This window comes from Sinocyclocheilus rhinocerous, unplaced genomic scaffold (assembly GCF_001515625.1).
Source record: "Sinocyclocheilus rhinocerous isolate Xijiao unplaced genomic scaffold, SAMN03320098_v1.1 scaffold2302, whole genome shotgun sequence".
Lineage (NCBI taxonomy): Eukaryota > Metazoa > Chordata > Actinopteri > Cypriniformes > Cyprinidae > Sinocyclocheilus > Sinocyclocheilus rhinocerous.
In genome coordinates, this window is record NW_015633527.1 from 308228 (window position 1) to 323377 (window position 15150).

A 15150-nucleotide genomic window follows, 5' to 3' on the forward strand; every position below is an offset into this window, starting at 1 on the left:
TCTGTTAATTTCTCCTAATGTCTTCTTGCTTTTCCTACACTTTTTTTCCATCCAGTGTCCAGGTTTACCACAGTAATGACAACTGCCCTCCCTCTTAGGAGTTTTACGTTTCTGTAGGTTGACCTGAAAGAATGCTGCTGCAATCTTTACTCTGGCTTTAACATCAAAGTCTCTTTCCCAAGTAGCTAACCTGTCTAGGTTACTTCTGAGAGTTCTGTTAGACCAAGTTAGATCTAGGAATGGCAAGGCTTTTCTGTACTCGGCTACAAGGCCATCTGACCAGATGCGGACTAGGGGTCCCTTGTCATCTAGCACACTTTCAGGATCATCAACTATTCCACTGTAAATTACAGCTGACTGACAAAACCTTTCAGTGTATTCACTCACAATTTCTTCTTTCCTTTGCACACAGTTAGTGATTCTGGACCAGTCTATTTTGGGTCCCATGATATTCTTTAGAATTTTCAAAACACCTTCTCTCAAATCGCCTTTACTGGCATGTTGTAGTTCAGAAGTAACAGCAGACTCAAAACTGTTGAATTCAGATTCAGTTAGAATTTGTGACATCAGCTGTGTGACTTCTGATAATGACATGTCGTAGAGACGCATTTTGCTGATCAATGCTCTTCTAAATTCAGAAAAATTTGTGCGTGCTGAGGGTAAGCTCTGGGATAGTCTCTCTATATCTTTAGGTCCTAGCGCTTTGGCAACAGTTTGTACTTGGACAACAGAAGAGTTGGGAGGAACACTTTCAATTCCCTCAATTCCCTGAGATCTTCTCCTAGCGCCACATACCTTCACTGAATCTACAGACACATCAGTTACTGATTGGATGGCTACATCTGTTTCAAAGAAAGCTTGTAAGTCAGGATAATTGTTATCAGGCTGACTAACTTCTTCCACATCAGATTTTGCTGCAGCTTTGTTGCGGTTCAATTCTTAGTCAAAGAGGATACTCTAGCCCGGAGCTCTTTGTTCTGTTCCTCTAGCTTTAAGTTACGCTGAGACTGTTGTGTAGCTAGCGCTAAACCAATTTCTCTGTGGCAGCAGATAATGCCTTTCACATTGTTCTTGTGAATACATGCTCCTAGTACCTTTTTACACTCATCTACAGACCAAGTCTTGTCTGGATGGATCTCATATTTCGGAGTTAGTTCTGGTCTAACTTTCTCAGTGACTATTAGGTTAATTTGCACTCCTAACAGTGATTTGAATTCGCTATCTGACCACAAAGGAGTCGCGAGACCATCTTTTTCAGTTGTGGGTATCAGTCTAGCATTCTTTCTAAAAATTTTGTGAGTTTCTTTGTTACCACACAATCAAAACACTAAAACTTCTCTGATCAACAGAGGGTACACTTGTTAACACAGATCAACTCTAAATCTTCCCTGCCTTAACAGAGGATAACCAATATTAGCACGTAATGCTAATCTTCCCTGCCTAAACAGAGGGTAACCAATTCTTCTCTGCTGAAACAGAGGGTAACAAATATTAACACGTAATGGTAATCTTCCCTGCCTGAACAGAGGATAACCAATATTAGCACGTAATGCTAACTCTAAGCGAGATCCCAATTCGTCAGTCATCCGACGTGACGTCGGGAGTGACAGACTGAAAGGGAACTAGGGAGCATTGGTGCTCACTATGCTCCCTTACTGGAAATTACGTCACATTTCTGAAGCGCAAAGCATAAACCACACAAGCCAACTCGATATGACATGCGATAGAAGATTTGAAAAGACAAACTGTTGTTTTATTATATTTTAGCATAAACACACATCGCTAGACAGGTAATGAACACATTTAGTTAGCATTTATAATTGATATTCGGCTGAAATATTGAAAGAACATATAACAGAACGATGTGTTTAAAGAGAATAAAAATAATATCAAAAAGAAACTGGTCCTGCCTGTTGTTGATTAATTCCAGCAATGACGTTCTACAGTGTTGTCCGTTGACGTTGTACGTAGTCATGTCACCGGAACTTGAGTAATCACTGTCCCAATGTGCAGTGAGCCAGGGAACTTACCAGTGACTAAATTTGTGTACACGATACACTGATTCACGAGCTCGGGAGCTGGGGAGCTGATTGAGACGCACCCATAGTGAGAAGGTGAAGCACTTCAGTCAGCAGCTATGTCCTGATGTTTTCAGTTGGCTATATGAATACTTAGCATGTCCTTCAAATCGTAATCCAATCATCAGCTTCTCTACCTTGTTTCCTCATTCAAAGCTAGAGTTAATTTTGTGAGCTAGCCTTCATGCTAGCAGTACAGTGTGTGAAACAAAGTCTGTTAAAGGTGCATTCAGTAGTTCTTTAGCTAGCATTAGCATTGCAATTCTTTGTGTACTTCAAGTACTGACACCACAATTGTGTTAGACATGGATTAGTGTGATTGTCTCTGAGTTTTACGCAAATAATACGCAAAGTTTTAGAGTGGTTTACACAATAGTTCATTTCCTTACCTGACCAACTATTGTTTATGCTTGTTTTTTTTTTTGTTTGTTTTTTTGTCATTGTCTGTCTTTCTGTCTTCTGTTTTCAGACCTTTTCTGCTTTACTGATTCTCCTGTCATCTCTGCTGGTAAAGCATGATAATAGGTGTTTCATTGACTAATTTTTGTCTTTGTATCAGCAAACATCACTACAGTACTAATTATTTTCCATGTTTAGTGAAACACTGCACCATACATAATAAACACTTTATAATGCACATACAGTAAAACATTTTAAATTACCACCAAACTGCTTAATGCAGTTTTAAAATATGATTTTATCAGGACTGTCACTAAAAGGGGGGCATCAAGTACAATACAGGAAGGGCATTAAGGGCAGCGAGAAAGGGCATTAAGAACAGATTATTAAAGCATATTTGCACATATATCAAACTATTTAGCAATGGGATTAAAATTCCATTATTACCAAATTTTATCATTATAAACAATGATGTATAGCCAGTAGTTTAATATTGCACCCTCGTTTTTTATTCGTCATTTGCAGTGCTTCATGGGTTGAGTACCAATACTTTGTCTTTTTTTTCATTTTCATACAATGCTTTTCTTCAAATCAATGTTTTTAATATTATAATTCATCTCAAAGCTATTTAGTTTGGTTCATGGGTTTTTTAAAACTCATTTGGTTAAAATGATTTAGAAAAAAACTTCCAGATCTAAGCCCAATGTTGTCCTTGTCTTTCCGTTGCAGCAGCCTACAAACCATTTTATAAGGACATAAAGAACAATTTACTACCACATATTTGATGTTTGATTAATTGTGGGGCACTTAGGAAGAAAGTAACTTACATTTTATTGAAAATAACTCCATTACGACTGCATGGGCGGCAGGCATTGTGGAGTCAACAGCATGTGACCTCTGTTGAGTGGGTTAGATAGTAAAAGATAAAAGATTTAAGCCCATCTAACCTTGCCAAGACACAGCATAACTCTGGGGAAATAAAAATACCAACTGGTACTTGTAGCTTCAATGTAGACAGGCAACTGGAAACAGATGCTATGAGCATATCATTATCATTTTACTGGGAAATATCAAAACAAAAGCCACATTCCAAGGCCTCCTCGGTCATGCAGGTCTTGCCTTTGAATTGTCTTAGTGTCTTTTATTAAAAGTATTAATAAAACAAAACTTGAACTTCGCATCTGACATCACTTGTCTCCTGATTGCAGCCTTTCTTCTTTAAAATGGGCCTCATAATGTTTGATAAATGCAGCGTTCATGTTCCTCTGTCCTTAACATTGTAAGACATGAATTTGAGCTTTTTCTTCATGCTCATGTGGTGTCTGGCCAGAGGGTTTGTGGGATCTTCATAACCACCAAACCATCCTGCACCCGTTACAGCATCCTGTCTTCTTTTTGATGGTTAGCATAGTAAGAATGTCATTGAATGTGCACATATAATATAATCCGTCTGCCATACACATATAAAAACATGCATGCACAACTATCTATATACTTAAGTATGTTCTCTGTAAGCACACTATGGGAACATATTGGGTTACTTACAACTTAATGTCAATGGAGAGAATTTGTGGCATTTTGTAAAGGGGAAAAAAAAACAGGAATGATGTTGGTTACTTGATATTCTTCCACCTAAAAACAAATAGTACTACTTTAAAATGATTATGTTACTAATTATTATACAGTGCAGTAAATAAATATAGAATAAATTTATTTTGTATTTAAATTTTTATTTCTGATGTTTCGATATTTTTAACTGCAAAATAAGACAATAAATGCGTTTTAAAAAATAAGTTTTATTGCAGTGTTCAAGCAGACAGAGGGTCTTTAATGGGTGGTTGGCCATTTATTATTTTATCCCAAAGAATTATTGAACAATTATAAATATATAAATAAGTTAAAAAATATTAAGTTAACTTTAACCAAAGCTTATAATGCTAGAATTCAGCTAAATATGGATCGATGGATGGTTGTATGGACAGACAGATGGATGGATGGATAGATGGATGGATCGATGGTTGTACGGACAGACAGACAGATGGATAGATGAATGGATCGGTGGTTGTATCGACAGACAGACGGATGGATGGATGGACAGACAGACAGATGGATAGATGGATGGATGGATGGACAGATGGATAGATGGATGGATCGATGGTTGTATGGACAGACAGACAGACGGACGGATGGATGGATGGATGGATGGATGGATGGATGGATGGATGGATGGATGGATGGATGGATGGATGGATGGATGGTTGTATCGACAGACGGACGGACTGACTGACTGACTGACTGATTGATTGATTGATGGACAGACGGACGGATGAACAGATGGATGGATGGATGGAAGAAACAATATTAAGTTAACTCCAACCAAAGCTTTAAAAGCTAAAATTCAGCTAAATGTTTCATTGTCCCTCCCATATTAAAATGCATTACACAATATTAAAATATATAAGATTACCTTTAAGCATATTTCAGATTTATATTTGAATGCCTTTGCAATGTAAGCATGCTAACAAAATATATAAATTAGTGCTGGGCAACGATAATTTTTTTTTAAAATCGTGATTAATCGCATGATTGTCTGTGATTAATCATGATTAATCGCATTGTTATGCACAAAATTCAATAATGCATTCAAAAGTAGTGTATTATGCACGTTTTTCATTTAAAAGTACTGCTATATGAACAAAAGTGCAATAACATTCGGTTTGCAAACACTTTAAACAAATAAGGTGTTTTTTTACAGCAGTATTCCTTTTACATTATTTGCCACTGCCATGGCATTAACATTTTTATAGAACATATTTTATAGTTTGTTATAGAAAAACAAGTTATGCTCAGAGTCCAGAGCCTCGATCATAACATTATAACAGGCACCTTAGAGACCTGCACTATCGCGGGACCCAACGCAACAGAGTGCGGCGCGGGACAACACTTGATGGGCGAGTGCGGGCGGGTAGAGACTCGTGTGTGCGGGATGCGGGAGAATAAGGGTGTACTACTACTCACACTAGGCAATCTTAACTGTGCCCGAGCACGTTTGACCCCCAAAGCCCGGTTCGTTTGATTAGTGTGATCGCTTTGGTTTGCTTAGCCGTCCCTGGCTCGGTTGGAAGAGTTGGGCCAGAGCACGGTTCAGTTATATATAGATCAGTGAGTATGAGCGCTAACTGTGCCGGAGCGCGGAACTTCTGATACGTGCAGCATGATTGCATGAATATTTCTGAGCGGCAAGAGTGATACATCTGTAAAGCAGTATATTGTGAGAGGGCCGTGTGTTACCGCGTCCCAAACGACTCAAAATAATAAACCACAAAGTTAACAAAACGATGCACTCCACTCTGCTGAGAGAGCTCTTCTCTGCTGTCTTCACGTGCTATCGGAAACTTCAGAGCCAGTGAGCAACGGACTTTCATAATAAGCAGTGGTGGACGAAGTACACAAATCAAGTACTTGAGTGAAAGTACAGATACATATAATAGAATATTACTCCAGTAAAAGTAAAAGTACTCCTTTTTCAATTTTACTCGAGTGAAAGTACAAAATGATGTAGTAATGTTCACTGTGAAGCTACGCTGCGATGTACCTGAGAGAAAACAGATTTGACCATCTGATTTTCACCAGTAAGAAAAAAGTGTTTTAAAGCTTGTTGTTTTGCAGAACATCACAGTTATATATGACATGAGAATAAGGCCTGAAGTTAGGAAAAACATTGTAAGGAACCCATGTATTACAGCCACCCATTTAGCACATAGCGGCATCTTAGACCATCATCCGCTGTTTCATCACTTTAAAATTAGCTGGCGGATGCAGAAATTCCTCAGACACTTAGGCGTTAAGGTACAGTAAATATGTTGTTAGGCCATTGCTCATTGGCCTAAATACTGTAAATCAGTGGTTCTCAACTCAGGATCAAACTTGATGTTTTGTTGGACATCAAGTGGCAACCCAATGCAATTATACAATTGTTTATTGTAAAAAATTTAACAAAACAAAAATTCTATTCCAAAGACTTTGTCTTCTGAAGAACACAAAGGAAAACATTTTTGAACAATGTATTTTTCCCTATACAATGAAAGACAATGGGGTCCAAATCAACAAAACATTGGAGACCATTGACTTTCACTGTATGGACAAAAAAAAAGATATTTTACAAAATATCTTCTGTTGTGTTCCACAGAAGAATTAATGTCATACAGCTTTGGAACAAAAGTAAATGATGACAGGATACATACAAATTTATTATAGTTTAAATTTATATTAAATGCAATTAGCTGAACTTTTTTTTCTTTATATGTAATTTCATAATTTTAAATATGGTTAAAGTGTACTGACAAATGTACTGACAAGCATTTATGGTAAACTAACATATACTTTAATATAATTTCTATTTAAACTTGTATATTAAACATATTTGTTATTACACATTTGTAACACAGGAGTTGCAGTTTAGAACATTTAAAAGAGTATGTCAAATTTAAATGTAATATAGATTAAAACATTACACTTATAACTATATTCAAGTACTTTACATGTGCTTTATTATGTTAGTGAACACACCAAAATAAGTGCACTTCTTTAAACTGCGACAAAAGATTATTAAAACAATAATTTTACGTGCACTTTTAAGTAACAAGTGACATGATTACAAAGTGCACTTTTTAAAAATATACTTAAGTGTGTTAAGAAACATAATCATGAATGTACATTTAAGTACATTTAAGTGGCCTTTAATGTAATTAATATTGTATTAACAGCAAATAGACTTTTAAGATTTAAAGTACACTAAAGTGCACATTTAAGCACATTTGAACACCATGAACTGCATAAGTCCCAATAATACGTACAATTATTAACATGACTTTCTAGTTTTTATAATTTGAGTATTTGGTTTCTAAATGTTTCTTGAATTTCAATGGTTTCATGTTCTCAGGCGGCCAATAATTCACCACACAAAACACATTGTGGTCAGAATAAACCATGTTTGTCCTTGCTGCAAGTGAAACTGTATTTAATATAATGTGGGTTGTATTTTACCTTGTTTAGTTCTGTTCATGGTTTTGGAGAATGAGGGCATGTCATGCAATCTGTCCATTTTAGCATGGTCTAATATGAGTAGTTTCTACCAATCGACAGATTATCAATGCCAAAATATAATTTAGATGCATAACCAAATGTTGACTTCAACAACAATAGATAATGGAAGCATTTTCTCCTCCCTTTTAAACCATGGCAAGCCTATTTATATTGTTATAATTTACATTTATATGATTCCTTGCAATTTAGTATTCATATATAGCAGGAAATTTGAAGAAACAGGAAAACCGGGAGAAATATAGTCCAATTTTTTTTGCCATGGAAAAACAGGCTTCTACAGGAACCTGTCGGACTTGTTCCCTGTAGAAATACTCAAAACGTTCCTTGCCTTTTCTGAGTGCTCTGAAAAAGGTGACAGCTTGTTTTATGTCCAAAACAAACACAGAGGTTCTTTCCAGGATACCATGTTCAAATCTGATGAAAGGTGCTGTATTTTCGTGGAGTGGAAGCACACAACACAGAGGACCTAATATCTCTTACAAATGACTAAAGGTACATCTGTGAGACAGATTATCAATGCCAAAATATAATTTAGATGCATAACCAAATGTTGACTTCAACAACAATAGATAATGGAAGCATTTTCTCCTCCCTTTTAAACCATGGCAAGCCTATTTATATTGTTATAATTTACATTTATATGATTCCTTGCAATTTAGTATTTATATATAGCAGGAAATTTGAAGAAACAGGAAAACCGGGAGAAATATAGTCCAATTTTTTTAGCCATGGAAAAACAGGCTTCTACAGGAACCTGTCGGACTTGTTCCCTGTAGAAATACTCAAAACGTTCCTTGCCTTTTCTGAGTGCTCTGAAAAAGGTGACAGCTTGTTTTATGTCCAAAACAAACACAGAGGTTCTTTCCAGGATACCATGTTCAAATCTGATGAAAGGTGCTGTATTTTCGTGGAGTGGAAGCACACAACACAGAGGACCTATTAACTCTTACAAATGACTAAAGGGAGATCTGTGAAACTGAACAGACTGTAAAATACACACTGCTAGAGGCACATGTTCAGAGACATGGATTGACTGACTAGAATATAACCTCTAGTGGTTCTCATCTGGTCTGTCATGACACAGAAATGGATTTCTGATAAGGCGGAAAGAAAAATCAATGCTAAATCCAACTTACCATTTAATCGTACATTGTTAGGATAGCACATTAAATAGGCTTCTCACATTTTAAAAGGGAGGAGAAAACGTTTACCATGCTGTTTGTTATTGACATTTAAGGCCGTCACTTTTTTTGCTTGGATCTAATAGTATTAAAACCATAAGAAGCCAACAAGAATACAAAGATTGTATATTTTAAGAACTTGACATGCATTTTTGAACTTATACACTCTTATTTGTCATTGTGTAACTTTGAATGAAGAAGAAGAAGAAGCAGAAGAAAGAAGTAAAAAAGAATCTGTGGCAAACATTCAGCACGTGAAAGTCCTACCAAGCATAACAGTAAATCTGACCTAGATTTTTGGTTACGCTTGGGACTGTTTTGAAACTATTGTTTGTATTTTCTTTCATTATTTCCATCTTCTTTTCATTTCAGCTTCAGTTGACTGACTCTTTGGCACCTGGGGAACAGCTAAGCAAAAACAAGAGCCACTGAAGCTAAACACGAAACCACAAAACTAAACTCCCGACATTTGATCCCCAGTCACGTGAAACTCTTAACTTCAACGGAATACCCAGTAGAATCACTTCTACAGAGAAAAAAAAACCATGACATTCTTTGTTGTCATGTGGCTCTTTTCCCATTTGAAGGTCAGTGGTTGAAACCGGAAGTACTGATTCATTAACTGAAGGGTTACTGGGGCCCTGTCACCACTGTGCCAAGGTTTGTCCTTGAAGTAAATGCACTTGATGTTGCTTTAGCTCTAACACTAATTCCACAGGTCATATGACAGAATTGAATCAAATTTATGAACATGTATCAAGCCATTTGAGATATTAATATTGCCATCTTCGCCTTATCTCCATCCCCAGCTGGCTAGTTGGGAATGACGCCATATGCTGCAGTGTTGCCAAGTCCACGGTTTTCCTGCGGAATTGGTCTACTTTAACACTGTTGCCGGGGGTTGTTTTTCATGTCCATGGGTTGAAGCGACTCCAATAACATGATATTTATCCCCTGGAATGAGAATTTTAGCAGGAGAACCCCACCAAAAAACGTGTATCCCCCCCCCCCCAGCCCATTTTTAACTGGGGACCCCCTCGAAATGCGATTGGGCTAGTTTTGAGTATAGCGATTGGGCGGGTTTTCTTGTGAAAACATTCATCATGTTGTCATTGACCTACCTTTTGTCACTTTACTGCTTTTCACAAATCCTCTCCCATGGCCTCATGAGTAGTAGTAGAAGTAATAGATCAACCAAGTACTTTTTGCCTACTGTTTTATGAATACTGTGAATTCAAACATACTATGTTCATATAATGTTACGTACTGCTTTTTACCTACTATATTACAGGGAATTATGCCATTTCAGATGCAGCCTATGAATGTGTAAGTGTGTGTTAGCCTTTGATGGACTGGCAATTCATCAAGGGTGTTTCCCTGCCTACAGCCCAAGATTCTGGGATAGTCTCCAGCATTCCTATGACCCTACAAAGGACAAGCAGTTTGGAAAATGGGTGGATGTTTTATCTTTGGCTTTAAATATTAAAAGCATCTCACTGAGATGACCTCTATTTCTTGTTTCTGTCACAGGATAGAACAGAAGATAGGACTCCCGACCTTTTGAAAGAGGTTTGCAGATTCCCCCACTGAACATCAGGCAAGTACTGATCCTGACATGATAACCAGGAGCCACAGTGGAAAGTGGGTATATGTGGCGTCTATAAATGTCATCATAAAATAAGGGCCATCTAAGGAGGTACATCTGGATGACTAGTCAACTATGTCCAGAAGATACAGCCCCAGTATACAATGATGCTTCATCACTCACTACAACCTCTGCTGCCAGGGTCACGGTCTGCACTGAAACACTCCTTCAGGGAATTTATCGTGCACTCTGCTCCTCTCAGAATAGTTTACGGATATTGGCTGGCCGTGGTCCTCACGATTGGACTAATGCAATCTGTCAAAGCACCCTGTGATGAGTCTGTTATCACTGCCGTGCCTCAGGAGTCCAGCCAACGTATTGTTTCATATGGTTTCCTTTTTCCTGAACAGGACAGTCCTGCTGGGAAGGCGAGACATATACCGGCACCTCACAACATTAGGTGATTAGATTAGGTGATGACAACCATGTCAAACTTCTGAAAATTGAAGGGGTGAGCGAAAGGTCTGTAGTTCCCCTTTATGCAAATGTGTGCTTTCATAAGGATCACATACCAACAATCTTCTACCATGCTAAAGCACGGCGAACACAACTACAAATGATACGGTTTTAATCCTATATACTTAATACGACAAATATATAACTTTTTAGCTATCAAAGTACACCATTTGAGAGAAAAAGAGGATAGAGATCAAATATTAGTCAGTTTAAATGTGTGCACCATTGAAAAAGCTGTAAGGTTTGGTGGTTGTGATGTTGTGGCACGGATTTTTCATTAAATTAGGTCTGTTTGTGAGTTTAGTTTGCTTTTAAGTTATAAAAAAGTAGACAAATAGTCTTTCACAAATGTTGTAATGTGGCCTGGTAGCATTTTGCTAGTACTTAAATGTTGTAAAATATATTACCTAACTGACCTAACAAACAAAATGCAGGTCAGAAGTCTGACATAAATGAGCTCTTTTGAACCACAAATCTTCTAGTATCAACTTAACCATCGGTTCTAGGCTCGTTATGAGTCAGACATATCCGCAGTTTTCACTTCAAGGAGACTTAGACCAATAGATTCTGTCTGATCTGTAAACTGATCATTCCAGACTGGTTTCATGAAACAGTTCAACCAATTCTCAATAGGTCACGGATATTAAGTTGACCACATGTGTGTAACAGGTACAGAGCACTTCAGAAAAAGAAGCCGCTTCAAATAGCGCCCATGTTAATTTGGTGACTCCTGTCCTGCCTTGGTAAACAAGGCAAATGGTTTATTGCTTTTATCTCTGACATAAAGCTAAATCTGAGAGGCCACTGGGCAAGAGAGACTGTTTGCTCAAGTGGAGCCAATTACCAAAAATAAATTGGCTTTTTCTCTTCCTCTCTAGCCTCATCTTTTTGGCACGGTGTCCACTCAGGTCTGGGTCTCAGCCATGCAGCCTCGTCCTTCCAAATAAACATACTGGTAATGGCTATTTACTCAGTGTGTAAGAGCAATTTCACTAGAGGAAGTTAAACATCTTTGACATGGCGAAATGGCTGCAGATAAATCACTCTTGCCCTTTCTTTGGGCTTGATTGAGAGGTACTGATGTATTGTAACTGTTACCAGCAGTCATTTCAAGAGCTTGAGCTGTTCAATTTCAAAATACACCAGTCAGAGTGGTGTCAAGATTTGAATCATAAAGTTCACTAGGCCCCATTTTAAACTACTGAGAATGACTGGAATGACTGAAATATCTAGAATGTTAAGATGAATGAGATGGCTCAATCTATCCAATATAATTCAGTGGATTTGTCCATGTAATTGGAAATACTAATAGATGAAATATGAAGAAAAGTAAATGTCAAAGTTAATGGGGCACAGGGTAACACTTTATTTCCATAGCCCACTTCAGACATTCTGCTGACTATAAGTAACTTTGCAACTACATGTCAACTAGCAGTGATTAGAGTATTAGTAGCCTGTCTCCTTAATATATTCTAACACTATTTTTATGGTCCTTCAACAGACATTCTACAGACTGTAAGTAACTTTGCAAGTAAATGTCAACTTATTAAACCTATCCCTAAACTAACAGTATACAAATACTCTATTAAGGGTAGAATGGAATGGGTAAAAATTGAAAAGTTTTCCATTTGCATTTTTGAAACGTTTCGCGTACAGACGTCAATGTTGTCAAAACAATTCCCGTTCACACAGATCTGCGAAAGCGACTAAAAACGCTGTATTATTCATGCCAGGCCAGTAGTTGGCGTTGTCACTTTGTAAAGAAACACACATTCCTATACATTGAACATGTAATACATATGCGCATGACATCACCGTTTTCACAGATTCACATTTTTATAGTTTATACGGAGACGATAACGGTATTGTTTTCAAAAACTTGCACTATGAAACGGTTATTTGAAAACGGTGTCATGTAAACACCCACTAATACTCTAATACGAGTTATTTGGCATGTAGTTGCAAACTTACTATAGTCAAAGACTTATTGAACATGTAATACATATGCGCATGACACCGTTTTCACAGATTCACATTTTTATAGTTTATACGGAGACGATAACGGTATTGTTTTCAAAAACTTGCACTATGAAACGGTTATTTGAAAACGGTGTCATGTAAACACCCCCTAATACTCTAATACGAGTTATTTGGCATGTAGTTGCAAACTTACTATAGTCAAAGACTATAGATTACCCAAGACGTGTCACTCGTATAGTTTTGAATAAGGGAAAAAAGCAACGATCAATATGGCTGCTCTATCGAACGAAGCCCTGCCTTCTGAGTTAAAGAGCCAATCACTAATCGATAAAGTCAGCGCGTCACTGCGGCTGCCGTTAGAAGCTCCGGTTGCTATAGAAACAGTCAGCGCTCTGAGACGTGCGCTTAGGACTGCGTATGCGCACTGGCTGGTCTAGCCTGAAAAATACGCTGTTTTTAACGCTATTTGAGCAAAAGAAACAACATTTATGAGACAGTTGTTATAAGATTTCATTGGTGATTTCAAATATGAAATTTAATCGTAAGCTTGGCAAACAGTTTTTGAGTATTTGATGTTCCCACATTCAAAGAGATGCACTTGCATGCGCTTGCATGCGCTTGCATGCTAGAGAGACGTTTCAAAGATGGCCGCCGAGTGACATGACTTGCCTTAAAGGGACTTTGCTAGAGTTAGTGGACTATCGAAATAAAGTGTAACCAAGAAGAGTCTTTAATGATTGACAATTGGCTCTTTTTACTGGAAGGCAGGTTAGAATGACCATATTGAGCATAATGTGCACTTTCTTCCATTACCTGTGGATGTCTCTGTGTAATATTGAGGCAAAAATTAACTCCAGCACTTGATAGACAAAGTAAACGACTTCACTTATACTTAGTACAAACCAAAAAGCTTTTCAAAGACAGCAATAGTAGCAGATAACTCAACAATAACAGCTCAGAAGATCCACAAAGAGAATATCGAGAACAAAAAAGGGGGTTTAAAATGGTGAGCCACTAGCAATGTAGCTAATTAACAAAACAATTTGCAAGCATAAACGAAGAAAAAAGTGTGAGGGCTTCCTCCTACTTGCTGTCTGTAGTGTACAGTGCCCTCTAGTGGTCTGGATGATTAGAGACGATCTCATCTGCTGATTAGTTTGTCTACTACAGAATATAGTAACTAATAGCACACTTTTTTCTCAAAAAGTGGTACCATTTGGAGTATCATACACGTCTGTAGGGAAACTAAGTTACACAACGAAGGGGTTTACAGGTTCTGAAAAACCCTTAACCCCAAATCTGAGCAATAATAATAGCAGTGCTTACTTTGTTACACTGATAGTCTAAATTCATGCAAAGGTGGTATTTGTATTTGGTATTACCACAGTCTTTCTATAAACATCAATTGGAGGTACAGTAGCAGTATTTCACTGAATGACTCAAGATTAATTTGGCTGTATTTCTGAATGAGAAGACACCCGCCCCTCCTAAATCGCTGCACAGTGTCACTGCTAAACCAGGCACTTCACGTGGTGTCCTTCCAAGTTTCCGGATCTCTGTGTGAAGGGCACGGGAAGACAGCTGTGCCAGGGACAGATGTTGCGTGGAACAGGTGTCTGGAGTTTAGTTTTCCGCTGGATTAGCATGTTCATGATAGACGGGCCACACAGACTTCAAATGCAGCTCCCACGGCTAACCACATCAAACAGACAGACGGCTGATAATGAGCTGAGGGGAGAGAGGCAGAGAGGTAGACAAGGTTAGAACGAGAGACGCTGAGCCGAGACAGCTTTTTAAATATATAAAGCTGTCATATTATCAAGTAAAACTGGTGTATTGGCTGATGAAGAGAGAAGCTAATGAATAAAAGTACTGACGCTGCTAACTTGACTTCATTTTTATTTAGCGTGACAATATTTGTTTCGGAAACATTTAAAGGAAAGACTATTCGCTATTAACTAATTGATTGTTAGCTTGCATATTACTAGCATATTGGCTGTTTGTTAGTACTTATAAAGCACATTTTAATATCTTATTCTGCATGACCTTATTTTAGATTCCTTAATCCTACTCAATACCTAAACTTAACAACTACCTTACTAAATGTTATTAAAGGGGTCATATAATGCAATTTACATTTTTCCTTTCTCTTTGGAGTGTTACAAGCTCTTGGTGCATAAAGAAGATCATAAAAGTTGCAAAGACTAAAGTCTCAAAACCAAAGAGATATTCTTTATAAAAGTTAAGAGTCAGCCACACGTACCTAAAACGGCTCGTTCTAACACGCCCCCACATACCTACGTCA